Source organism: Protomyctophum bolini (genome assembly GCF_963924005.1).
Source record: "Protomyctophum bolini genome assembly, chromosome: 7".
Classification (NCBI taxonomy): Eukaryota; Metazoa; Chordata; class Actinopteri; order Myctophiformes; family Myctophidae; genus Protomyctophum; species Protomyctophum bolini.
In genome coordinates this window covers 6156993-6182884 of record NC_137868.1, presented here as the reverse complement: position 1 = coordinate 6182884, position 25892 = coordinate 6156993, and the positions used below count along the sequence as shown (strand labels likewise).

Here is a 25892-nt window from a genome sequence, read left to right as displayed (position 1 = left end):
AAACGGTCATGATTTAGAGAAGACATTTGTATTAGAATCTGGGTCTCCCGTGCCTCGTTTGGGTTAACCATAAACATCTGGACAGGCGAGTGGAAGAAGTGAGGCAGGACAGAGCAGCGCTGGAGCTCCAACAAATGGACCAGTGGACGGATGCCTCGTGCTGCATGCGGGGCTGCGGGCGCTCGCCGGTGGTCACGACCTTGCATGGGTGACCTGGAAGTCTCTAAATAGACCGTGGGTGGAGCGAAGCTGCACTGACTTGACCGACATAGTGGGATTTTGGGTCGTTTTTGGGGTCGTTTTTAGGTACAATGGTGTATTAACTTTGTATTTAGGGTTTCTTCCTGGAGGCTGAATCCTTGACAGTCAAACGGGCCAATGAAATAAACAGTAATATAGTGACATCACATTATCAGCCCCTCCCCTAACCCCTCCCCCTTTATCAACTACAGCTGTGGGAGCGGCTTCAGTTCAGGTGGATCACCACCCACCAGGCAAACCAGGCATACTTAATGAACTGGTGGGCGTGTCAACAACATATACTTTAACAAATACTGTACACTTTTTTGAAAACATTATACCTCCTTATATAACAATAAGACCTGAACATGTTTTAGGGTGGAAAAGAATCACGGCACTCCATCTTTAAGATGAGCCAAAGTTATTCTCCATAGAGAAATTACTTCCGCAGACCAGGGGAATCGAAGGGATGAGCGAGTTACGTCAGGACTTCGGTGCTCTACTATTATAGTTAAATAGTAGAAATAGTTAAAATAGTTAAATGTAGTGTCTGTGACACCTCTAGGGGCCGTATATCTGCGTTCAAAGATTTTCACTATAGAAGCTTTGTGATTGGTCCGAACCTTTTATGCCGGCAAATGACTAAAACCAATCAGGAAGTAGACAGTAAAATTCAATGCGTTAGTCCTCATCTTTGGAAAAAAAAAAAAAAAAAAAAAAAACCCAAAATCTCCATGACTTCAAGGGTGAATTAAAGGCTTCATCGGGTGTGTAATTGACAAAAAAATAGGTCATTTGTTTTTGCGTGAACTACTGTTTTAAGCAGGGTTTAAGTGTTTAAGTATGATTTGACGGCAATCCTTTGAGTGCTTCAGTGGTCATCAGACCCTCGGGCGGTGGAAACACAACACTCTGTCTGTGAGATTCTCCTAAGACGGAACCACAACACAGCACTGGTTTTAAACGGTTTTGGCTCATGTTCAAATATTAATTAAAAGTTTTAAAACATAAAAAATGTGTCGCTGCTAATATATTGTACATAGCGCCAATAACCTCAAAAGGGGTAAAGTGTTGTTTTTGGCAGCAAGTTTTAGTCATAGTCTCTCGAATAGTTTTCATTTAGTTTTAGTGATTTAGTCACATTTTAGTCCCCTGGAATGTCTTGGTGTTGTGTCTAGTTTTAGTCGACTAAATCTACAGGTGATTTAGTTGACTAAAATGTGTTTTGGCTGGTCTTGATGCCGTCCTAACTCCTAATGGCTGATTTTATAATTGCTGAAAATAGCCGATCTACAAGCTCACAACGCGTCGCGCTGCGATGCACTGTGATGCGCTGTGATGCACTGTGAACTTGTAGATCTGCTATTTTCAGCATGCAACCAAGTGTAAAATGCTGACGTACTTATACTGGATCTCTTGTCCAGTCCCTTCCTAACATTTTACTCTAGTTTTTAATCTGTTGACGAAATTGTCAACATATGTAGTCATCATAGCTTAGTTTCCATGTAGTTTTCGTCAGTGAAAAAAGGTAGTCGACGAACATTTTTTCGTCAATGAAATCAACACTGGGTAAAATGCCAAAAGATAAGGAGAGGAGGAGGAGGAGGTGAGGAGAAGGAGAGGAGGAGTAGTCATAACTTCAAATATTGTGTATGATGAACTGTGTGTGTGTGTGTGTGTGTGTGTGTGTGTGTGTGTGTGTGTGTGTGTGTGTGTGTGTGTGTGTGTGTGTGTGTGTGTGTGTGTGTGTGTGTGTTTGTGTGTGTGTGTGTGTGTGTGTGTGTGTGTGTGTCGAATGGGAGTCATGAGACAGGGAGCGTTGTGCGACTGACTGACTGACTCATGTTGTGGACAACAACCCAAACCTACTACTGTTCAACCTGAGAGAGAGAGAGAGAGAGAGAGAGAGAGAGAGAGGGAGAGAGAGAGAGAGAGGGAGAGAGAGACAGAGACAGAGAGAGAGGGAGGGGAGGGGGAATACTTTGAAGATTGATTGGATCAATATCTGTATATTTTGTACAATACAGGATACCGCACGCACACGCGCACACACGTTGTTTGTATGGTACCAATTTAATGTATGGTACCACACATGTAATCATGTTGTCATGTATCTAATGTACATTTAATGTATGCTGTTTAATCGTCAGCTAATATTTTCCAGGATCGTGAGTTTCGTGACAAACCCTAGCAGTCACCAGAACGTCCGCTTCCGCTACAGTGTGTGTATTTAAACAGCAGAATGAACTCCATGCAAAACATATTCCATCATGCAAATTAAACATCATTTACTGCGTTATGTAAACCATCAACCTCATACTCTTCAGCTGAGCATACAGTAATAAACGCGTTGAGAGCTTGTAGATTGGCTATTTTCTTCCAAAAGTGCAAACACACTGTGTGTGTGTGTGTGTGTGTGTGTGTGTGTGTGTGAACTCTGTTCTCATATTGGGTGACGGTGCATTAAGGTGACAGCTACATGGCATGACTGTGCTGCACGTGCAATGACACACACACACACACACACACACACACACACACACACACACACACACAGGTCTATAAATAAAGGTCTACATGTGCATAAAGCGAAGAGTCAACTTCCTGTACTGAGCGTCTGAGCCCATGCGGTCGTTCTAGTGTAGATAGTGTTTTAACAGTGTCTCTGCATGGCTCTGAGTTCTGGTCGTTCTAGTGTAGATAGTGTTTTAACAGTGTCTCTCTGCATGGCTCTGAGTTCTGGTCGTTCTAGTGTAGATAGTGTTTTAACAGTGTCTCTCTGCATGGCTCTGAGTTCTATCTGCTGTCATCGAGTTCATGTGTGGAATATTTCACATCACACGTTTACCATTATGCATCTTCCTCACCTATTTCCTCATCATCATCAATATCAATAACTAGTTTTCTTTACCCGGCAATGTGCACATGCAGACAAACCATGTGTAGACTTTATAGTTACGTGCTCGGTATGCATAGTTTTAGTTTAAGTTTTAAGTTTTTTAAATCACAAATTGGGGTCCTCCTCATCGAACCTTGTCATTGTTCCTTGAGCGGGACGCCAGGCAGGAAATCAAATGAACCAACATAGTAGCAAAATAATTCCATCTAAAGAAAGGTTACATTTTAAACATTGTGGTGAAGACAAAAAAAACAGGACCAAGTAACTAACAACAGGAGACAAACAACAAACGGTTGTCATATCAGTGGCGAGCATGAATGGAGCAGGAGGTCAGGTGACAGGAAGGAAGTGCACTACACGAAGGGGTACGATTAAACTGCCACAACACACACACACACACACACACACACACACACACACACACACACACACACACACACACACACACACGCACGCACGCACGCATGCATGCACGGGTGCAGTACTTAGTTTAGACAGTTTTTGGTTTAGACTAGTCATTGGTTAGACCAGTCATTAGTCCTACAGCAACAACCTATCTCAAACCCTCACCCTAAACCTAACCTCCCACATGGCAGCACACCTAAACCTAACCTGAACCCATGTCTAACCAATGAGCCCTAGCTGGAAAACAGTTACTTTTCAGGGGGTGGGGAAATGAAGAAGAAAAAGACAATCTTAGTCACTATTTAGCCACAAGCTCTTGTTAATACTTCACTGCTCACATTCACAACGTGCCAGTGTCGCAATGCGACATGTCGTGAGCTTGTAGACAGTGGCCTTGTGGTTAGAGCGTCCGCCCTGAAACTGGGAGGTCGGGGGTTCGATCCCCGGCCGGGTCATACCAAAGACAATTAGAAATGGGACCCAACAATGCCTCCCTGCTTGGCCCTCAGCATCAATGGGTTGGATCGGGGGGTCAAATCAACTACGGTAATAAAGATGATTCCCGAGCTGCAGCTCACGCGTCCAATGTGGAGAACAAATTTCACTGCGGTAACATGTGTGACAAATCGTACGACTTTGACAACTTTCAGACAAATCTTGAACAAAAAGTGAAACATATTGAATATTCTTCGAACTTTTTTAACAGCACAAATCTGGTTCCTGGCACTAAAACATTCTTAGATTGGGATTATAGGGACAAATACATATTCATTTAGGGGTCCATGACAATGTAAATATTTGAGAGACACCGGTTTAAACAACATTAGGAAGTAAGGCAACAATAGTAAGCTACTACACTTCAGAAACAAGCCCCCCCAAAAAAACGCCACCCCGCAACAACCTAATATTTACAAGCCACTTCACAGAAGAACAAGCATTCTGGGAAGGGAACCCCTGCATTTGGAGGCAGCTGCAGCCAAGGATGTATCTACAAGTATACAACTATGTGTATGCGTGTCGGAGGAGCAACCTTTTAATTAGTTTTACATTTTTTAATTGAGTTCTGCTGGACAGAAACTACGTTCTATCTAAGCAGCTGCATGAGAGTCTCATGATAAGACTCCTGTGTATAGAAGCTCACTTGTTGATCCTGCCAAAAGGTACAGAAGGGTTTGTTCAGAAACAGGAGGGTCAGCCCGTCGGTAAACAGAAGCAGGAGAGAGAACGCATTCATCATCTTCAATTACATTTTTTATCAATTTAGTGTTTTCGTATGTTTCGATTCATCACTTACAATAGTAGGCCTACTTGCAGTGGCCGCCGTACGTACAAAAGTCACTTGTCCAGAGCACGAACGCACACGAATAGATTTAAATCAACTAAGTAAAAGCCCAGATGGTTAGCTCAACCGTCTGGGCACCTAGGCACCTAGCCCGACGGCGTGTCACTCCCCATCTCTCTCTCCCTGTCCTGTCTACTGTCTGTTCCCTATATAGGCTTAAACATTAAAAAATAATCAATTGAGTTAGTTATTAAGTTGGTTTTAGTGAATAGATGTTTGAATATTCTCAAGGTTAATAGCACTGTAGAATATCTGTGATCTTACATTCATGCATTCCAAATACACAGCCATAGATCGGTCCTGTATCTGTTAGCAGACTGACGTTTTGGAGACTAGTTTCATATTCATTGAAAAGTTCTGTCAGGAAACGTGTGTATAGTAAAAAATATCTCCACTTGTTTACAAGCTGCACACGGACGACAGGATGTTATGAATTTGGAATACATGAAATGTATCTAAGATCACATACTGTACATTCTAGGGCTATTAACTATATTGGAAATGTTATTATTATTATAGGAAAGCCAGACAATAATGCCAGACAATATGTGTTGGCTGCTGCCTGCTGAGTGTCACACAAAAAGTGAAACCAAGAGTCACTTGTCCAAAGTACGTTCTTAATGCACTTTTAAAGATTTATTACTTGTCCCGGACATCATGACAAGCCTTAAATTAATGTCAAGCTCTTACAAGCCAGTTTTCACATTAACTCACATGAATTCCATTTGTACAACGTAGCCTACAGTACAGTGCATGGTGGACCCACTTCAATGAACTAAAAAACGTTTATATGAAATGACACGGCGGCCAAACAGTTCCAAGTACATCCTTGCATGCAGGCAGTGACAGTAACAGTACAATACTGTACTGTACTGTACTGTACTGTACTGTAGCCTACCTCTTAATCCATTCTGACCTGAGATCAGATTCTAAAAATGTCTTCTACATCCTGACAGTTTTCTGAAAACCCCATGTTTCTATGTCAACCTTTTTCATGTCAAGGACCCCCAGAATTCTCTCTATTGGGCCACGGACCCCCATCTCAAAATATGTTGTTCCAGAGACCCCCCAGAAGCCAATGTTTTAGTTAAAAATGTCCGCTCTGAAATATATATTCAAAGATTTGCACCACAAAATAGCAGAACTACAAGCTCGTAGCGCGCTATGAGCTTGTAGATCTGCTATTTTTCAATAGCTAAAGTATAACATAATGCTTGAAACACCAACAGGGGTTCCCGCCCAAAATGGGTTAATGTTTTGTTTGGGGGCAGCTGTTGTTGTTGTTGATGATTTTACCAGAAACTTATACAGTTCATTAACCCATTCTGACCTGAGATCAGATTCATACGAGGTTTCCACTGGACACACACTGGTCTGATTAAACCATTCTGACCTGAGATCAGATTTTAAAAAATGTCAGTCGTTCTTGGATTTTTCAAAAATAGCAGATCTACAAGCTCGTAGCGCGCCACTCGGTGGCGCGCTATGAGCTTGTAGATCTGCTATTTTTCAATAGTTAAAGCATAACATGATGCTGACACCAAAATGGGTTCCCGGTCAGAATGGGTTAACTACTCACCTAATGCCACCACCATTGAGGTCCCACCATGTTTAAGGTAATTCCAAAGTGTGTACAACATTGTTTAAGTCAAAGATGCATGGTTTTCATATGGTAAATATATGAACTTTGGCTAAATGCATGTGTTTAATCCAACCACCAACCACTTCCTGTTTACATCTGCAGCATCACTGTCATGGCAGTTGTCTACAACCGCAAACAGACTTCCTCTTCCTCTTCAAAATAAGAGCCACAATGATTAGTCAAAACTAGCAAATTATTTCTTAAGTGAACTTGCAGGATGTAGATAGACATTTATAGCACCCTGAGAGTTGACTGTTGATAAAATGAAATGGAATTTTACACTATCGACAGTTAAAGATCTAAGGGTCCATTTGGTTACCCTTAGTACTTCTGGAGTAGTTTTGTGTGGCCCCGGCTGGGTCGCCTGAGTGAGGGGTATGATGTTGGAAGACCCGAAACCCTGTTGACCTCAGGATACATCACTGAGGACACGTCCCAGGTGCATCCATGCGATATATATTTAGTTATATACTGTATACATATAGACATGCCTGTCTCTCAAGACATGCAGGCATGTTGAAGACTTGCCAGCGCACACAGCATTCAAATGCTTCTGAAATGGCAATTCTAAAATATATTTTAGTGCCTTCTCTGGTGCACACATGTCAAACACACCCACTCGCCCACCCACCCGCACACACACACACACACACGCACGCACGCACGCACGCACGCACACACGCACACACACACACACACACACACACACACACACACACACACACACACACACACACACACTCACACAAGATGCACACTGACATCTTTCTCTCCGGTCGAGGGGGGGGGGAAAAGATCGATGAACTGAGTTTACAAATACGTCTGTGTTTACCACAGACGTCATCACCAATTGACCAGGGAAACGCAAAAGTTTGCAGTCACACAATTGGCAGGTGCTTTGCGATAGGTGCTGGGTAATTAATCACACCACCTGCCAATTGTGTGACTGCAAACTTTTGCGTTTCCCTGGTCAATTGGTGATGACGTCTGTGGTAAACACAGACGTATTTGTAAAATCAGTTCATCGATTGTTCCGGCCCCCCTCGCCCGGAGAGAAAGATGTCCGTGTGCATCTCTTGAAAAAGTGGAGATAATTCACTAAATACGCGTTTTGTGCCAGAACTTTCACATGGATATAAGACTAGAGGACCATTTTTCACACCACGTTTTTGGAATTATTTAATGGGTGAGTACAAACGGAGCATTTATCACATTTATGCCGCCCATTTTGAACCCGAACCAGGATCTGATGCAAGCGATCTATGCCTGAGATACATGAAAATGTAAGAAGTATAATTAAATGATCACAGGCATTCTAGGTCTACCAACACAGCTACTGCTGTTGTCCTGCAACGTCCCCTTATAATTCACAAAAGAAAATCACAGAAAAATCTGCCATTCATTTTTTCCCATAGAGATTTACAAAGATATTTATATATTTGTTTGTGTGTGCACGTAGCAACAGTAGAAGTGCAACAGTGAAGGCTGTGAACACTGCATCTCATATTGAGTGACAGCTATAGTGCATTGAAGTGACAACGGGTACAGCATGTGCTGCATGTTATGACACTTCAGAACACAGCACTATAGGTCAAACAGAGTCAGGGTGCTCTGTTATATTGTGCATGATGTTGGCTCACTGGAAATACTCTGCTACAAATATAAACAGTATGCCAGGCAGGCACACACACACAAAGCTACTTTGTGAAGTGGTTGCAGCACTTAAAAATAGAACATGAACCTTAATTACAGTATATCATTAGTATCATTGGTAACACCTGTGTGTACGGACGGGACTCCCTCTTCCTCCTATAAACCCTAACCTTTCCCTTGACATTTTGTAATGTGTGGCGTGCAGTGAACAGATATTTTGAGGGGCAGGTGCTCAAGTGAAAAAAGCAGGGCACCTTGTGCAGAGCGTGGAACCGCCGGCTGCCTTATATTCATAATAGTGTGTGAGATTTATAGATTTTGGGGGCATAAAGTAATATATTAGACTCTTTTAATCCGGAATTGATCGATGTCACCATGGGCCACATACTGTACACTGTACAAAAACAAAAATACATTAACCCATTCTGGGCGGGAACCCCTTTTGGTTCCAAGCGTTATGTTGCACTTTGGCTATTGAAAGATAGCAGATCTACAAGCTCATAGCGCGGCACCGAGTGCCACGCGACGAGCTTGTAGGTCTGCTATTTTTGAAAAATGTAGTGCAAATCTTTGAATATATATTCTTTCAGAGCCAACGTTTTTAACTCAAATCTTTGCTTCTGGGGTGTCCCTGGAACAACATATTTTCAGATGGGGGTCGGCGGCCAATTACATACAATTCCGGGGGTCCTTGACATCAAATATAGAGAACCACTGACATAGAAACATGGGTTTTTCAGAAAACTGTCTAAATGGGTTAAGAAAATAACTTTCAAAAGGGCACTTTGCTGTCCAGAGGGCAAAAGGGCAGGTGCCCGAGCACCACTATGGTCTGACAGACCATACAAGATACAAGATACAAGATACAAGATACAAGATACAAGATAGAGAGACCCGATTCAAACTCGGGCTGCACAAAGCTACACACAGACACTGTGTGCATTGTTATTCACCATTAAAATCAGCCCTAAAACTGACCTTCTGCACTAGGACACCATATCTACAGTACACTGATTGAGAGAGAGAGGGATTGCATTGTGTTTTTGGTTCTTCTGATAGTACTGTATGTGACAGGCAAGACTGACAGCGCCTTGTCTCATAACAATGTGTTACATAATGTGTAGTTAATTAGTCCAAGCCGACAGCGCCACGTGGTACACTGATGTCCCCAGTACATAGAATAACGTGTGATTCTGTCCAATCTGTGTGGTAGAGCAGGGGTGGGAGACTTTGATGATGGAGAGGGTCACTATATTTCCACACTCACTCCAGAGCTACAAGCTCAAAGCTCAAAACTACCTCAAAAGCTCAAAAACGCGTCGCAGATCTGCTATTTTTTGCTATATTCGAATTGGAATCCTGAAAATTGACATTTTTTATGTAATTTCAAATGCCTTTAATAATTAGGCTAAACTTGTGTTGATCATTGAGCTACTAATTTAGACTGAAGTAAATAAAGCGGGTCATGTTTGCATGTTGTGGAATTTTAACAGCTGAAACCAATATTATATCAGTATTCTGATATTAACCTGAGGGCCACATTAAGTGAAGGTGCCAGTTGCCCATGTATGTGGTAGAGTATGTTAATACGACATAACTTATACAATTGGTTTCGTTGTATTTTGGACTCCCTGCTCTTCTATTGAGACATTTAGATGACCAGTGTCAAAGGTCATGTCTCACCTAGACACACAGGATCTGACACAGGTTTTGACATGATGGTCAAGATTCAATTCATCCCCTCGAGCAAGCAGCAGGCAGGTACAAATGTCACCACTTGCGCGGCAAACCGGGGGGTCCGTTCGGGGGTCCCTCCCTGGGGGTCCCCGCCTCCCCGGAACATCCAGAGCCCCAGGAACAGCCCAGGGCTCGTACTGTAGTGTACTCTGTGCCACTTTACTCTGTGCTGTACCGTACTGGCCACTTTAGGTGTCGCAGCTTTCCGTGCTCGGACATACAGACACAGAGACACACATACGGACATAGGGACGGACATAGGTCCATAAAAAACAGGCTGTTAACATTTCCTCATCTTTCTATCCCTGTGAGCGCCAAGTGGACAACAACATGCTTCACTGTCCCGAAATTAAATTAAATACGTTAATAACCTAATATACTTAAAGTTAATTTAAGTATTGTGCAATGTTTTGGTACTTTTTACTTGACCTTTTCACCTTTACCAGCTGCAACACTGAGGAACACATTCATGCTTTTTCTACTGTTGTACTTTCACTCAAGTACTTAATAGTGAACGCAGTACTTTTGCTTGTAACAGAGTACGTCTACATATTTGATATTACCAGTACTCAGTGGTGTAAGAGTAAAAGTACTCAATTTATTATGCAATATTTGCCTCTGATATGTAACGGAGTAGAAGATTATTAAGTATTTAAATTTGGAAATACTCCAGTACAAGTCAAAGTAACTCAAAATTGTACTCAAGTACAGTAAGTGGGTACTTGTACTGTAGTAGTAGTTACTTTGCACCTCTGCCATCATTCTGCGTCTGGTAAATGGTGCATTTAGCGCTTTGCATATAGACTTTACATATAGATTGTGCATTATTTTACATATAGATTGTGCATTACATTCACCCATTCACACACTAGGGAACCATGCAAGGCACATCAGGAGCAATCAGGGGTTCAGCGTCTTGCTCAAAGACACTAACTCTGGGAGAGCCTGGGATCGAACTGGGAACCTCGTGGTTCTACCGGCCACTCTCTCTACCGCTGAGCCACTGCACTGTCCTATCCTTCAGTCCCTAAACCAGTGGTTCCCAAAGTGGCAACCACACCATGTTCACCACACTGCTTCTCCTCTCCTCAACCACACCATGTTCACCACACTGCCTCTCCTCTCCTCCTCAACCACACCATGTTCACCACACTGCCTCTCCTCTCCTCAACCACACCATGTTCACCACACTGCCTCTCCTCTCCTCAACCACACCATGTTCACCACACTGCCTCTCCTCTCCTCAACCACACCATGTTCACCACACTGCCTCTCCTCTCCTCCTCAACCACACCATGTTCACCACACTGCCTCTCCTCTCCTCAACCACACCATGTTCACCACACTGCCTCTCCTCTCCTCAACCACACCATGTTCACCACACTGCCTCTCCTCTCCTCAACCACACCATGTTCACCACACTGCCTCTCCTCTCCTCAACCACACCATGTTCACCACACTGCCTCTCCTCAACCACACCATGTTCACCCCCTCCTCAACCACACCATGTTCACCACACTGCCTCTCCTCCTCCTCAACCACACCATGTTCACCACACTGCCTCTCCTCTCCTCAACCACACCATGTTCACCACACTGCCTCTCCTCTCCTCAACCACACCATGTTCACCACACTGCCTCTCCTCAACCACACCATGTTCACCCCCTCCTCAACCACACCATGTTCACCACACTGCCTCTTCTCCTCCTCAACCACACCATGTTCACCATGCTGCCTCTCCTCTCCTCAACCACACCATGTTCACCATGCTGCCTCTCTTCTCCTCAACCACACCATGTTCACCACACTGCCTCTCCTCTCCTCAACCACACCATGTTCACCACACTGCCTCTCCTCTCCTCAACCACACCATGTTCACCACACTGCCTCTCCTCTCCTCCTCAACCACACCATGTTCACCACACTGCCTCTCCTCTCCTCAACCACACCATGTTCACCACACTGCCTCTCCTCTCCTAAACCACACCATGTTCACCACACTGCCTCTCCTCTCCTCCTCAACCACACCATGTTCACCACACTGTCTCTCCTCTCCTCAACCACACCATGTTCACCACACTGTCTCTCCTCTCCTCAACCACACCATGTTCACCACACTGTCTCTCCTCTCCTCCTCAACCACACCATGCTGCCTCTCCTCTCCTCAACCACACCATGCTGCCTCTCCTCTCCTCAACCACACCATGCTGCCTCTCCTCTCCTCAACCACACCATGTTCACCACACTGCCTCTCCTCTCCTCAACCACACCATGCTGCCTCTCCTCAACCACACCATGCTGCCTCTCCTCTCCTCAACCACACCATGCTGCCTCTCCTCAACCACACCATGCTGCCTCTCCTCTCCTAAACCACACCATGCTGCCTCTCCTCTCCTCAACCACACCATGCTGCCTCTCCTCAACCACACCATGCTGCCTCTCCTCTCCTCAACCACACCATGCTGCCTCTCCTCAACCACACCATGCTGCCTCTCCCCTCCTCAACCACACCATGCTGCCTCTCCTCTCCTCAACCACACCATGCGCTGCCTCTCCCCTCCACACCATGCACGTTCGTCCGTGGTCAGTCGCCTCAGCTCGGCAGCTGGCGGACAGAAATAGAGGAAAGAGCCAAACGTCTGTTTCCCAACGGCCCCAGATGGGCGGGGTCAGGCAGCAAATCATTTACAACAAAAACTAACAACATGAGCAGCCTTGACAAACATAACACGTTGTTAACTTATTATTGAGATGGGTTTACATGTGCAACCCGAGCATGAAGCCTGCTTGTATCATGATATTTACAGTGTCTTGTTTTTAGGCTATACTACACAAAAATGTACAAGATTCAGAGAGGGTTCCCAAAAAATGGCAAAAAGTTAAAACATGAGAGTGACAGCTATATGGCAACACAACAGTTGTTTAAATATTGACCACGTTCTGTTATTGTGTCTGTTTTCCTTAATGATTGACCATTTATTTTGACTATAAGGACATCACATGGCACAAAAAAACCCAGGTTTAATAAAGTTAACGTGTTTTTGGGGCTAGATCTCAGAGTGAGATGTGACTCTCTCTGATCCCATGATGGACGTTATTATAGCATCCAGAACGCTACAACCCTCCTCATGTGTGACGTCGACACGGCTCTGCTTAAATTAAAGACCACGTGTTTCTCAAAGCCTGGCCCGGGGACCGTCCAGGGGTCCAAATAATAGACCTGTTAGTAGACTACTAGACTGTATAATAAGAAAGTTACATTTTAGATTGATTCGGGTTCAAACTGGTGCAGATGGACTCTGTCTCTCTCTCTCATTATAACTGAGCCGTAACGTGAAAGGGTCGGACCTCCACTGTTATAATATGAACTCAAACCGAACCCGACCACACGCATACACGGCGCGCGCGCGCACACACACACACACACACACACACACACACACAGACACAGAGAGAGTCACACAGAGTCACAGAGTCAGTGTCAGTCTCACACTACTATTATCGGATTTAGCGCCGGTAATCCCGGTAGCCTACTTACTTTTTGCGTCCGTTGTGTCGGAGGCTAAACCACTTGGCTGGAACTATCTCTCTTCTTCCTCACAGTCAGTTTCAAACAGAATATAAGGTAGCCCAACAATAGGCTATCTAATTATAACGGTCCAGTTAGCACTGGTAGCCTATAATAAATCCGTTTAGTCCGTCCTGTCGATCCGGTTAAACCCTGAATAACGGTCCGGTATTAACGGTTCACTTCACAGTTCCGTCCGGATCGAGAGTCCGGTCCAGGTGTTGCTTTGCTGTGTACCGGACTTTAAAGTTAACCGTCCGGACCGGATCACTTCTTCCATTCTTTTCTTCTGCATCCGAATCTTCCCTTCAGAAGTAAAAACATGGTTTCATACAAAAAAAATAATTATTATATACAATAACTAACGTGGTAGGGGGATAGCGCGAGACTTTTACTACTATAGCTCTTATTGACGCATGATTAATTCATATTAATCCGTGGTGCTGGTGGCGGTGGTGGTGGTCTCCTCTCCCGCTGGTTCTTTTAGGGTCTTTTCTTATGGTCCTTTTCCCGGAGAGGAGAGCTTGTTCACCGGGGGAGAGGAGGAGGAGAGGTCGGCCCGGTGTGCAGGAGAACGGAGAGGAGAGGAGAAGAGTGAAAAGTAGAGAGAGAGAGAGAGAGAGAGAGAGAGAGAGAGAGAGAGAGAGAGAGAGAGAGAGAGAGGGAGGAGCTCGACCAGAACGGGGGAGTACCGGTGCTACACTGAGACTGGTGACCTGTCGAATCCTGTGACCAGTGCTGCAAGATTGCGAGATATTATATATGCCAGCTATTATAGGCCCATTATTATTAAAAAATAAATAAATCCAAGAATGAAACGAGACAGAAGACTTTAACCTTTAAACTATGACAGCTACTGATGAAGACAAAATTATGTTATAAATTAAACTACTATAGGCGATGTTATGTAGGCCTAGGCCGAGGCCACTCCACAAACCGACCTCGTCTTCAACCCTGCCCATTTTGATAGGTTGGAATGGCTTAGGGTTGACGACAGAGTACAGCATCTTGGGCCTATAGTCTATGATTCGCTACACCACTATACGAAGAAAGATACGCATACCTGCATGTCAAAATAGAAAATACTTCCTTCATGTCAACGAAGTCCACATACTCACAAACCACACTCACAAACCACACACTCACAAACCAGTACCACACACTCACAAACCGAAGTCCACAGTTCAACAATAAACCACGTGCAACCCAGATTCAGCTCAAACAAGGGATTACATAAATTTTGCTTGCCACTAAAATGTGGAACGCCCTACATGCGAAATTGTGAATTCCTTGACTCCTTCAAAACGGTCCCTCATTAAGTCTGAGTTCCCCCTCCCCCCCTCCCTTTTTCCCATACATGTAGCCTACATGTTTTTACCTTTTTAACTTTCTTTATGATTTCATGTTTTTATTTATTTATTTATAATTATTGTTTATTGGTACGTCTTTAGGCTAAACGTTCTGATTAATTGAAATAGGTGGACCATGTAAACAAGTTATATTAATTGCTTTAAATCATGATTCATCCACAACAGTAACAGTTTTTGTATTGACTCGACTATACTTAAGCCTAATTGTTCAGGGAAATTAATCCAATAATAAATATGAGAATGAACACCGTACACGGCTTACAACTACAACAAGTAAGTACACCAAACATATATCTGTAAATGTGTACCTCAGTAGGCTACAGTAGCCTACTGGTATAGCCTACCTGTGACTTCCTCCTGGGTCGACCTGACATCTTGGGAGTCACAGAATCCAACAGGTCACCAAACTGAGTGTAACGTGACCTGGGCTGGGGCCGCCATGCACGCAGGGCGGACACTGTGACGTTCACAACCACATGAGTGTTCCTCTGGGCTGAAGCACACACACACACACACACACACACACACGCAGTTGAAATACATGCTCTCATCATAGGCTAATACTCAGCCAGCTGAGCTAAGTTAGCCAATTTAACTGAGATATTTAGGTCTATATATTTACCCCTCTCTTCCCCACCTTTATATTTGACAATTCTATTGAGATTCAAAACCACTTTTCACTTACAACAGGGTCAGGAAGTCCTACTCCAGTCCTGGCCAAAGACAGTCAGCAGCACAAGCTGCAAAACAAGTTAGTTTCACATAATACAATCTAATTTAAAGGACATAAAACCGTACACATGCTGGTTCCACGAGGTCGTGTGTGTGTGTGTGTGTGTGTGTGTGTGTGTGTGTGTGCGTGTGTGTGTGTGTGTGTGTGTGTGTGTGTGTGTGTGTGTGTGTGCGTGTGTGTGTTGACCTACGGACGGCTCGTGGTGAGTCGCTGATTAGACAGTTTGGCACGTGGAGCGGTGGTGACGTCGTGCACGGAGGGAGGAGGGGCCGAGGGGGGGATGTCCAACTCCATAATATGACATGATTATGAGCAGTCTCACTCAAGTCAAGTGTATAAGTAAGTCAAAGTTCAGTATTTCAAATCTATACTCGAGTGAAAGTATACAGGCTACAAAAGTATTGCCATCAAAAGTACCAAAAGTAAAAGTAGGCCTATACAGGCTAACTCAATACTCATATACTCATGTATGTCCCATTTCAAAAGTAGCCTACATTAAAAAAATAAAAAATAAAAAATACAAATCTTTTGGAAAATAGCAGATCCTCAAGGTGACGATGCAACCAGCTACATGTTGCCCAACACTGGTTTTAATTATTTATTTGGAATTATTTTCCAGTAAAGAATTGAGTCTCGAATAGTTATTCAATAGTACAGTATACCTGCACGCATACAGTGGAGTAAAGCAACAGGTCTATTAAAGTTAATTAATAAGCCCATTAGCTATGATTCACTGTTTTGCAGTGTTGGGTCAGCCATGGGTCAACTACAACACTGCAGGTAACAATGAATCATAGCTAATAGTCCTATCAATTAACTTTAATAGACCTATTGCTTTAACACTATATACCGTGAAGGTATTCAAGCCTCAATTCTTACTGGAAAAACCAGAGCAGTCTGAAGTGAGTGGCCCCTGTTGGTACTCTAAACATAGGGACATATAGCTGTTTCTTGGAGTGGGCCTGGGCCGTGGCTCAGTGGTCCAGACCTGGGCCGTGGCTCAGCGGTCCAGGCACCTTGGCCGGTAGCCCGAGTGCTGGGGGCTCGACTCCCGATCCCAACGACCTTTACTGCATGTCTCTCAGACTCTCCCCCCTTTCCTGTCAGCCAACAATATAGAAATATACTAGGCCTATTCAATACTACATTCAAAATATTGCAAAAAGTGCTGGCATCAAAATATACTTACAGAAGCAACACGTAAAAGTACATGGTACAATGGTCCATGATTTCACAATCATATTATTGGATTGTACTTTGAAGGAATGCATTGATGTGTTCATCACTTTGATATTGCAACATGTAGGCCTACCTAAACAGAGGCGTATCTACAAGGTGAGGGCAGGCTTCCGCCTGTCCAAATCCATTTTCTGCCTGGCCAAAATTCATACGATGAGAAAAAAGAGAGGGCAAAACAAGACCTGAGAACTATTAAGTTAACTATAAAGGCATATGCCTTTCAGCCTTTGTATCCTACTCGTCTGGCAGGTATATCTCTTTGAAAACCTTTAGTGCTACGATTGTGCGCGGGGAGACGACAATTAACACATCTTGCCTGCCCAAAATGTAATTCTTGCCTGCCCAAAATGTAATTCCTGGAAACGCCACTGGGCCTAAAGGTGTTTGCACATAGCCTCGCATCGCCAGCCTTCATCAACATGTAGGCCTAAAGGTGTTTGCACATAGCCTCATAGCCAGCCTTCATCAACATGTAGGCCTAAAGGTGTTTGCACATAGCCTCATAGCCAGCCTTCATCAACATGTAGGCCTAAAGGTGTTTGCACATAGCCTCATAGCCAGCCTTCATCAACATGTAGGCCTAAAGGTGTTTGCACATAGCCTCATAGCCAGCCTTCATCAACATGTAGGCCTAAAGGTGTTTGCACATAGCCTCATAGCCAGCCTTCATCAACATGTAGGCCTAAAGGTGTTTGCACATAGCCTCATAGCCAGCCTTCATCAACATGTAGGCCTAAAGGTGTTTGCACATAGCCTCGCATATAGCCTGCGAAAACAGCAAAACAGAATCCAGGTCTGGTTACTTGCAGGCGCGTGTGCACAAAACGAGCATGCGCACAATAATTTCAAAGAGCCACGCTGACGTTGTCCCCCTCGACTTCTCCGTGCATACAGAAAAAAATAAACCGCATGTCTCATTGAAAATGAATTACTAGGACCTTTAGGGCTCAAAGTCTCCGTCACGTCCATTAATTAGTAAATAATCAGTCAATGGAGATTATAGTTGACCTCTGCTCCTACTTAACGCTGATATCAACACCGTACTCCCAAATCACCTGGGTTCATTTAGACTAGAGTTTACAAATGGTTAAAGACAGAATGCCGTGATTGTTTCCCCTTCTAAAACAAAAAAATACACAGGGAAGACATCATTTGCAGTCATGGACATGGCAGAGAAAATCCTTCCTGGCATTTGTGGTCTTCAAGACTGTCCAATTCTGTCCGGGACAGTCCAGGCCTATTTTAACTACTCTATTAGAGTATAATGTTAACTCCAGACACGCATACAAAACAGAAAAAGTAGGAAGTATGGTATGGCACTCATCTCAAAATAGTATCGAGGGTTTTCAATAACAGCTGAATAGCGCTTTTAGTAGTACCCAAAGTTGCTTTACATTGAAGAAAAGGGAACCAACAAAATTGAAAAATGAAAAAAAAGACATGTGCGAGAAGCATGGGTTGGTGGGTTGACATCTTAACTAGGCCTCAGCTGGGAAAGGCTGTCCTGACGAGGTGGTTTTAGAGTGTGGTCTTGCTGTATAAAAGTCAGCACTGCATGTTACTGTTGACAATATGCTACAAATATTGAATTGGGGTTAATGTCGTATTAGTGAGGCTATAATAAATACGCTATATAAACAGGCCTAATCGAGACGAGTCAGTGGTTCGTGTTACCCTCCATTAGCCCATTTAGGCTTGACGTCGAAATAAATAAAAAGTCCTCTGAAAGAATAATATATTCTAAGATTTTGTGCCACATTTTCAGGGTTTTTCCAAAAATAGCAGACCTACAAGCTCGTATAGCCCGCCACTCGGTGGCGTGCTATGAGCTTGTAGATCTGCTATTTTTAAATAGACGGGTTCCCGACCGTCCAGAATGGGTTAGATAGAGATAGTGGGCTGTATTTTGCGTGTCTTAAGTACCAGGTCTTATTACAAGACACGCAAAATACAGCCCAGTGTGTTTTATTATCATTCTCAAGGATTATCATGTTTTATGACACTGTTTGAACAGTTTTACGACCACGTGACAAGCTTCTATATACACAGGTAAAACTCTCTGTAAGTTATCTCATTTTGTTACATGATGAGATTCTAAGTATGTGAATACAGTTAATATTATACAATCCAACATCTGTCGAACTATAGCTGTTATTAAAATGATAAACAGCAGAGACTACACCCACAAACACATTATTACACTAGCATGACTGAGAGGTCATTTTGACCCTTTTTTAAATTTATCTTTTACATTTTGAAGTTGATTAAATTTGCCCATGAAGCTGCCATAAGTATTGCACATACAGCCATATAGCTTACAGCAACTGTCACCTTAATGCACTGTCACTCAATATGAGAACAGAGTTCTCACGCACACACACACACACACACACACACACACACACACACACACACACACACACACACACACACACTCACACACACACACACACACACACACACACACACACACACAGGTAGTACATTGTGACCTGGCGCCCTCATGTGGTCGAACGAACACTGTCAAGTTAGCAGATGCATAGATATAGCTTACTTGCCTTACTTCATCCTATTTGTGCTGGATATTAGCACATAAGCTATACTATACTATAGGCAAGTCTGTGTGTGTACAAACATGTCTCCCCTCTCTGACAGGCATCAAACAGGTCTTTGATGTAGCTAGGGTCTTTATAGGTGGCAGGGTCGCTGACCCCCGGCCCTGGGCACAACCATCAGGCCCTTGGTGTTGTTGCAGATGTATAACGTTTGATCTGCGTTGTGTTGTGGAATAATGAAGTTACAGACGACTTCTCTCTTTGTTGACAGTTTAATCTGGTAAAATACACAAGGCGTATCTGGTCAGCTTCTGTCTGTGTAACGGTGTAACCCAACACACCCAATCCTCAGCACGTCAGTCATGGGCATGTTAGACTGACTCCACTCTAAACGTGGACACCAGTGTTATTCAATGAGGTGCCGCCCACTAACCAATAAGAAATGTCATTACTGATGGAGCAAGTGGAACCCACTAGACTACAGTACACAGAGGTGGAGTTGGTTTGTTTGTTAGTCCTCTTCCCCAAAACCCAAAAGACAATTTGCAGACCGCGCATTCATCTTGCCATCAGAGTTTGGAAGTGCCCGCTTTCAGCAAAATGGTAAATGGTGCATTTATATACTGTAGCTCCTTTATCCAAGGCGCATTACCTATCCACACACACATTCATACACCGATGGCGGCGGAAACCATGCAAGGCACCAACCAGCACATCAGGAGCAATCAGGGGTTCAGTGTCTTGCTAAAGGACACTTCGACACCAACTCTGGGGGAGCCCGGGTTGCAGTTGCCATCCAGCCGCTCTACCCCTGATCGACCGCCGCCGCCCAAAGCAACGCAACGTCCTGGTGCCTCCTGCATTATGTGCAGTGGTACGCAGGGCCGTTGAGTGATATTAAACGAGCCCTTCCAAACTCCACTTCACCTGCAAGGACAGAAAGTAACTCATAACATGTAGACTGTGGATTTTTAGGTAACAAAACTTTGCAGAAAAGAGGATAATCACAGACTCACACACCACACGAGGGCAGACAGCTTGTGGGTTGCGTACAAGCAGCCCCGGCATCGTCAAGACCAACCGACTGACTCCTGTCCTGACGTCGTGTACTCTACTCTATGTGGTATTTTGCTCTCAAGTTGGTGCAAAATTCCCACAACTGGCAATGCGAGACAGATAGCTAATGTAGATACAACTAATTAATCTAACACAAATACTCAGGCGTCTATACGCACATAAGCACTATAAGTACCACACTAGTAACACAAATCCCCCACCACACACGCACGCCGATTCGATTTATATTGCGATTCGATTCAAGCGACCCGACTCTGGGTAAGCGGTTGAAGATGTATGGACAGACAGACAGACAGACAGACAGACAGACACCAGGTGAAACATTGCAAGAGACCATTTTTTTCCTCATATTTTATTGAAAACAAAATGACACTTTGTTTGGGACATTTTTTTTTTCTTTCTTTTTTTTACTTTGTAAATCATATAAAATCCATTTATCAACACACAATATAACCTTTCAGACTGCATCTACAAAATAAATTATATGTTCTTTTTATAAGAGATAAATTACTATCATCAAAGCACTTCTGTTTATATAAAAGTAAAGAGGAGACGCAAGGATTCAACACTCAAAAGGCAGGCGCACACACGCACACACGCGCACACACACACACACACACACACACACACACACAGTCTCACACACACACACACACACACACAGAGGTGCATTCACACAGGCGGCTAAGTATATTCTTTTGTGTCGCTTCATTTGCATGATTTTGGTTGCTGGGACGAATTCTTCTCGTGTTTGTTCGGATCGCCTACTTGTCTAAGTATTCATGCATGCCGTCAATCGCTGTAAACATACTGCGGTTACTATGGCAACTGTACCAAACGAATACTAATAACAACCGTTATAATCTAGCAATTGTCTGTGTGAAATTAATCAAGATTGAGCAACTACATGATCTATTCCTCAGTGGTGGTGAAAAGTACGCACTCTTACTCAGTATCACTTGAGTGAAAGTCTCAATACGACCACTTAACCCATTCTGACCTGAGATCAGATTCATACGAGGTTTCCACTGGACACGCACTGGTCTGATTAACCCATTCTGACCTGAGATCAGATTCATACGAGGTTTCCACTGGACACGCACTGGTCTGATTAACCCATTCTGACCTGAGATCAGATTCTAAAAATGTCAGTCGTTCGTCGATTTTTTTCAAAAATAGCAGACCTACAAGCTCGTAGCGCGCCACTCGGTGGCGTGCTATGAGCTTGTAGATCTGCTATTTTTCAATAGCTAAAGCATAACATGATGCTGACACCAAAATGGGTGCCCGTTCAGAATGGGTTAAATACTCTATTTACAAGTAAAAGTCTGGTATAAAGATTACAAATGTATTGGCATCAAAATATACATAGAGTATACCAAAAGTACTCATTAGGCAGAATGTCCCTTTCCGCAAGTTTACAAATGCATAAAAGCCTTTGAAAATAATAGCCAAAGTATATTATAGGGCTGAACTGGTTACTGTACGTCTTGTAATGATAATCGAAATCTACTAGTAATATACTGTACTGTACTGTACTGTACTGTACTGTACTGTACTGTACTAGCCCTCCTCTCTGGCCTGTGTGTGTGTCTGTGTGTTAGCACTTGCTGAACAAACGCTATAACACTATTTCCGTGCTCGGACAGAGCCAGGGACAGACCCAGCCACACACATAGCTGTCTATAGGAGTGGTTGCACCACTAAAAAAAAGAAATCCTCAAAAGTTTACTTAATACGTTGTTCCTTAACTTCCTTTCCACCACTTCTATTTCTCGACTAAAAGCAACAGATGTTACGGTCAAGCTGTGTGTTTTTTTCTCCTCTTTACCGGCATCTCTCCTGCCTGTGACGACCGAGGAGAATGTTCCGCTAAGGCAAGACGTCAGGGAATAAACAGAAAGCACTTTGTTGACTCAAATACCAACTCCAAGGGGCTTGTTTTTGTAAACTTTGTAGAGGCAAATATGGCGCGGAACGCCTTTCTGGCGACCAAAACCAATGTCCCGGTGCATGAAGTGAAAGCACGCAAAGCTTAAAATCTACAGTACGGGAGCAGCATTAACCCATTCTGTACGGGAACCCGTTTTGGTGTTGGCATCATGTTATGCTTTAGCTATTTAAAAAATAGCAGATCTACAAGCTCGTAGCGCGCCACCGAGTGGCGCGCTACGAGCTTGTAGGTCTGCTATTTTTGAAAAAAATCGAAGAACGACTGACATTTTTTAGAATCTGATCTCTGGTCAGAATGGGTTAATCAGACCAGTGTGTGTCCAGGTGGAAACCTCGTATGAATCTGATCTCAGGTCAGAATGAGTTAATAATGTGACCTAATGATATCGGATAAACAAAGGGCTCACGTTTAAACCAGCGTTGTCCAAACGCCATTTTTTTCATGCTCAGAGTTACAAACTGAAGCTCGTTTGTAACTCTACAAGTACAGTTTTATGCCAATACTTTTATACTTTAGTATAGCATATTTTTAATTTGGGGACTTTTACTTGTAACAGAGTATTTCTATATTGCGGTATAGATACTTGTAAAACAGTACATTTTCCAACACTGATTATATAGGTGCGTCAAAATCAAGAAATGTTCACAAAAGGCACACTGACTGGCTGTCTATGGATGTGAACGGTGAAGTGAATCTAATCATTGTGTATATTCCTGCACTGTACCTGCATCGAGTGTCCTTGGTACATAGAATTTGATCTATTGAAGATTCTGACCTTCAAATGTACATCATTTTTGTTTTGATTGTATTGCTGTATTGTTGTATTGTTCTTTCTGCTTTGGCAATGTAAACGTATGTTTTCTCATGCCAATAAAGCCCTTTGAATTGAATTGAATTGAATTGAATCTTGGGATAAAGTTGGGATATTTAAACTTTAGCGAATGAGGTGAAATTCATTCATTTATTCATTCATTCGCGTCGGCTGTTGCGCCTCATTCGAGGCCTTCTATCTATGCACGTCTTTGAAATGCCGTCGTATGTACGTAATTGCACAAAAATATTTTCGCCTCCTGTGTGAGTGAACACACTTTCACATGCACTTGCGCACGCATGGACGCACACACACACACACACACACACACACGCGCACACACGCAGATCAATTGGACAGGTCCAACGACAGGCTCACAGGGGGTGTGATAGTAAGATAAGGCGAATAGATGTGATGAACAGACAGACATATACAGAACATACACGACTTCAATATTATACACATTAAAATACATAGCTGACATACAGTATATATACATCACTCTGCTGCACTCCACTGTGTGTGTGTGTGTGTGTGTGTATACATGTATGTACGCACAAGTGTGTACAAAAAAACACTTGTGCGTACACATACACAAACATGTACGTGTACACATGCACACACACACGCGCACGTACACACAAACACACGCGCACACACACAGTGTGCAGCAGAGACGAGCGTAGCGTAATAGAATAGAGTTTTTTTATTTCTATATTGTGTTCTAGACACAAGCCCGAGTCTCTGTCTGACCTCAGAGACTCGAGGTCAAAGGTTCGCGATGACGTCGCTGTGATGACGTCACAAGAGCGCTCGGGTTTCTCGCGCGTCCAATCACAGCGTCACACGAGACGGCACTCTGTCGACCAATCGCGGCTAGAAGAGCACCGTTCCCACCCACCGAGATCGGTCGCGTGACGAGTCGTCGTCGTCATCGGTGAGGGTGTGACGTTTTGGTGAACCTCAAGATCTGAACAGTTTTACATTTTAAATTAAAAACATTTAAAGAATTTGATTTCTTTCAGGAGTCTCTCTCCATCTCATCATGAACCATGAGAAGAACGCTCCTACACACGTTTGTGTATCAGTGTAAATTTTACTCGGAGAGTGTACAGTTTGTACACATTCAATTAAACTGAATTTAATTTAATGATGGTGTTTTAAAAAAAAGTTATTTGTTAAAAAAAAGTCAGAACTCTACATTGTGACAGTAACCACTGTTATAGAGTTCAGTAACAGGGGTCTGTTTGCTGGGGGACTCCTGACACTGAACCAACATTCCTACAGCAAAGGTTACTATCAGAATACAGAGCTATTTAACACTAATTTTAACCAAACAATATCACTTAGAGTAGATCAGTGCTTCTCAACCTGTGGGTCCCCATATCATTTTGGAGGGGTCCCCATATCATTTTGGAGGGGTCCCCATATCCTTTTGGAGGGGTCCCAGGACCCCAGGTGACAAAAGAATGAAAGAAAAGAAAAAGACCAGGTCCCAGTTCTGAAAGGGTTGAGAAGCACTGACTTACACCACGTCTAACTCTTGTTTAACGTTGTATAAATGAACACTGAGGCTGTTGAGTGTGTGTAGCAGCAGGGTGATTATCTTCATTTATATTTCATCGCAGCACAGTGTTGTTGTTGCTTCCCGAAATATAACTAATGCTTTGTCGGGAAGCGACGCCGCCGTCACTGAAGTACGAACTGACAAGCTTAAAGGAGCATACCAGCCTTTTTCCATACTGTACGTTTACGTTCACTTTGATACTTACATCATTCCTCAAAACTGGAATTGGATAGTTAAAAGAAAAAAATATATATAATCAATAATTATGACATGGAAATCTAAATCAAATGAATGATTGAAAAATAGCACTTGTGTCAGTACTAGCAATGTGGGGATATAGGCGCCCTCTGGTGGATGAAATGGTTGAATCTCCACCCATAAAGTACAAAGTATGGATGGGGGGGGGGGGGGGGGGAGTACAGTAAGCCTATGTTCACAATGCCACTTGCATTGTGAACATACCGTACATACAGTACAGCGCAGTAAGGATCTGTTGTCCCGAGCGTGCACGCTCCAGGGAGAACACCCGGACATTTATTACTACACAAATAATTTTTCTATCACTTCACGGCGTGACAACTGTAAATATAGAAACAGTGGCGCGACGCAAACAGCGGACCGGATGCAAACGCCGGCACGGGCCGGGCCCGGCACACATTTAACGCTATATACCGTAAGCACCTGCTGCCCCTCGACATGTCTGTGCACGCCACTGGACATACATTACAGTAGGAGCCACAATGTGAAGAACACTCTGGTACGCTCCTTCAAGGAGGGCTTGAAGGACACTTATAATGAAACCTACATTTTGGTTGGCGTTTGAAGTGCATGGCTGAATATATATATATATATATATACATATATACGGCAACTGAACACATGAATATGTAATATGTACACAATGACAATGAACACAAGCTGTCAGGGTGTTTGTTGATCACATATATAATACTAGTTATTTTATATAACATAATCACAGTGGATAAAGTCCTGGAAGGTGAAGACAGCCTCGCTGTTTCTCACCGGCTGGTCTGGGGGCCCCCACTAGGCGGCGCTGTTTCTCAACGGCTGGTCTGGGGGACCCGCTAGGTGGCCCCTGG

At 43.5% G+C, this 25892-nt stretch overlaps 2 protein-coding genes across 4 annotated transcripts in view; both read right to left on the bottom strand.

Annotated features, from left to right (window-relative positions):
• cers2b (ceramide synthase 2b) overlaps window positions 1-14045 on the bottom strand; it is a 39749-nt gene extending 25704 nt beyond the window's left edge. Inside the window, exon 1 of the mRNA XM_080769238.1 lies at window positions 13457-14045. The gene's annotated coding sequence lies outside the window, so the exon portion shown is untranslated. The remainder of the gene's footprint in view (window positions 1-13456) is intronic.
• A 6739-nt stretch (window positions 14046-20784) lies between these two features.
• adamtsl4 (ADAMTS-like 4) overlaps window positions 20785-25892 on the bottom strand; it is a 90899-nt gene continuing 85791 nt past the window's right edge. Inside the window, exons 18-19 of one of the 3 annotated variants that reach the window (XR_013964375.1) lie at window positions 21723-25892; window positions 20785-21651 (exon numbers count right to left, since the gene is read on the bottom strand). The exon at window positions 21723-25892 is cut by the window's right edge and continues 632 nt beyond it. The gene's annotated coding sequence lies outside the window, so the exon portion shown is untranslated. The other 2 variants (XR_013964376.1, XM_080768428.1) reach the window with 2 other exon arrangements.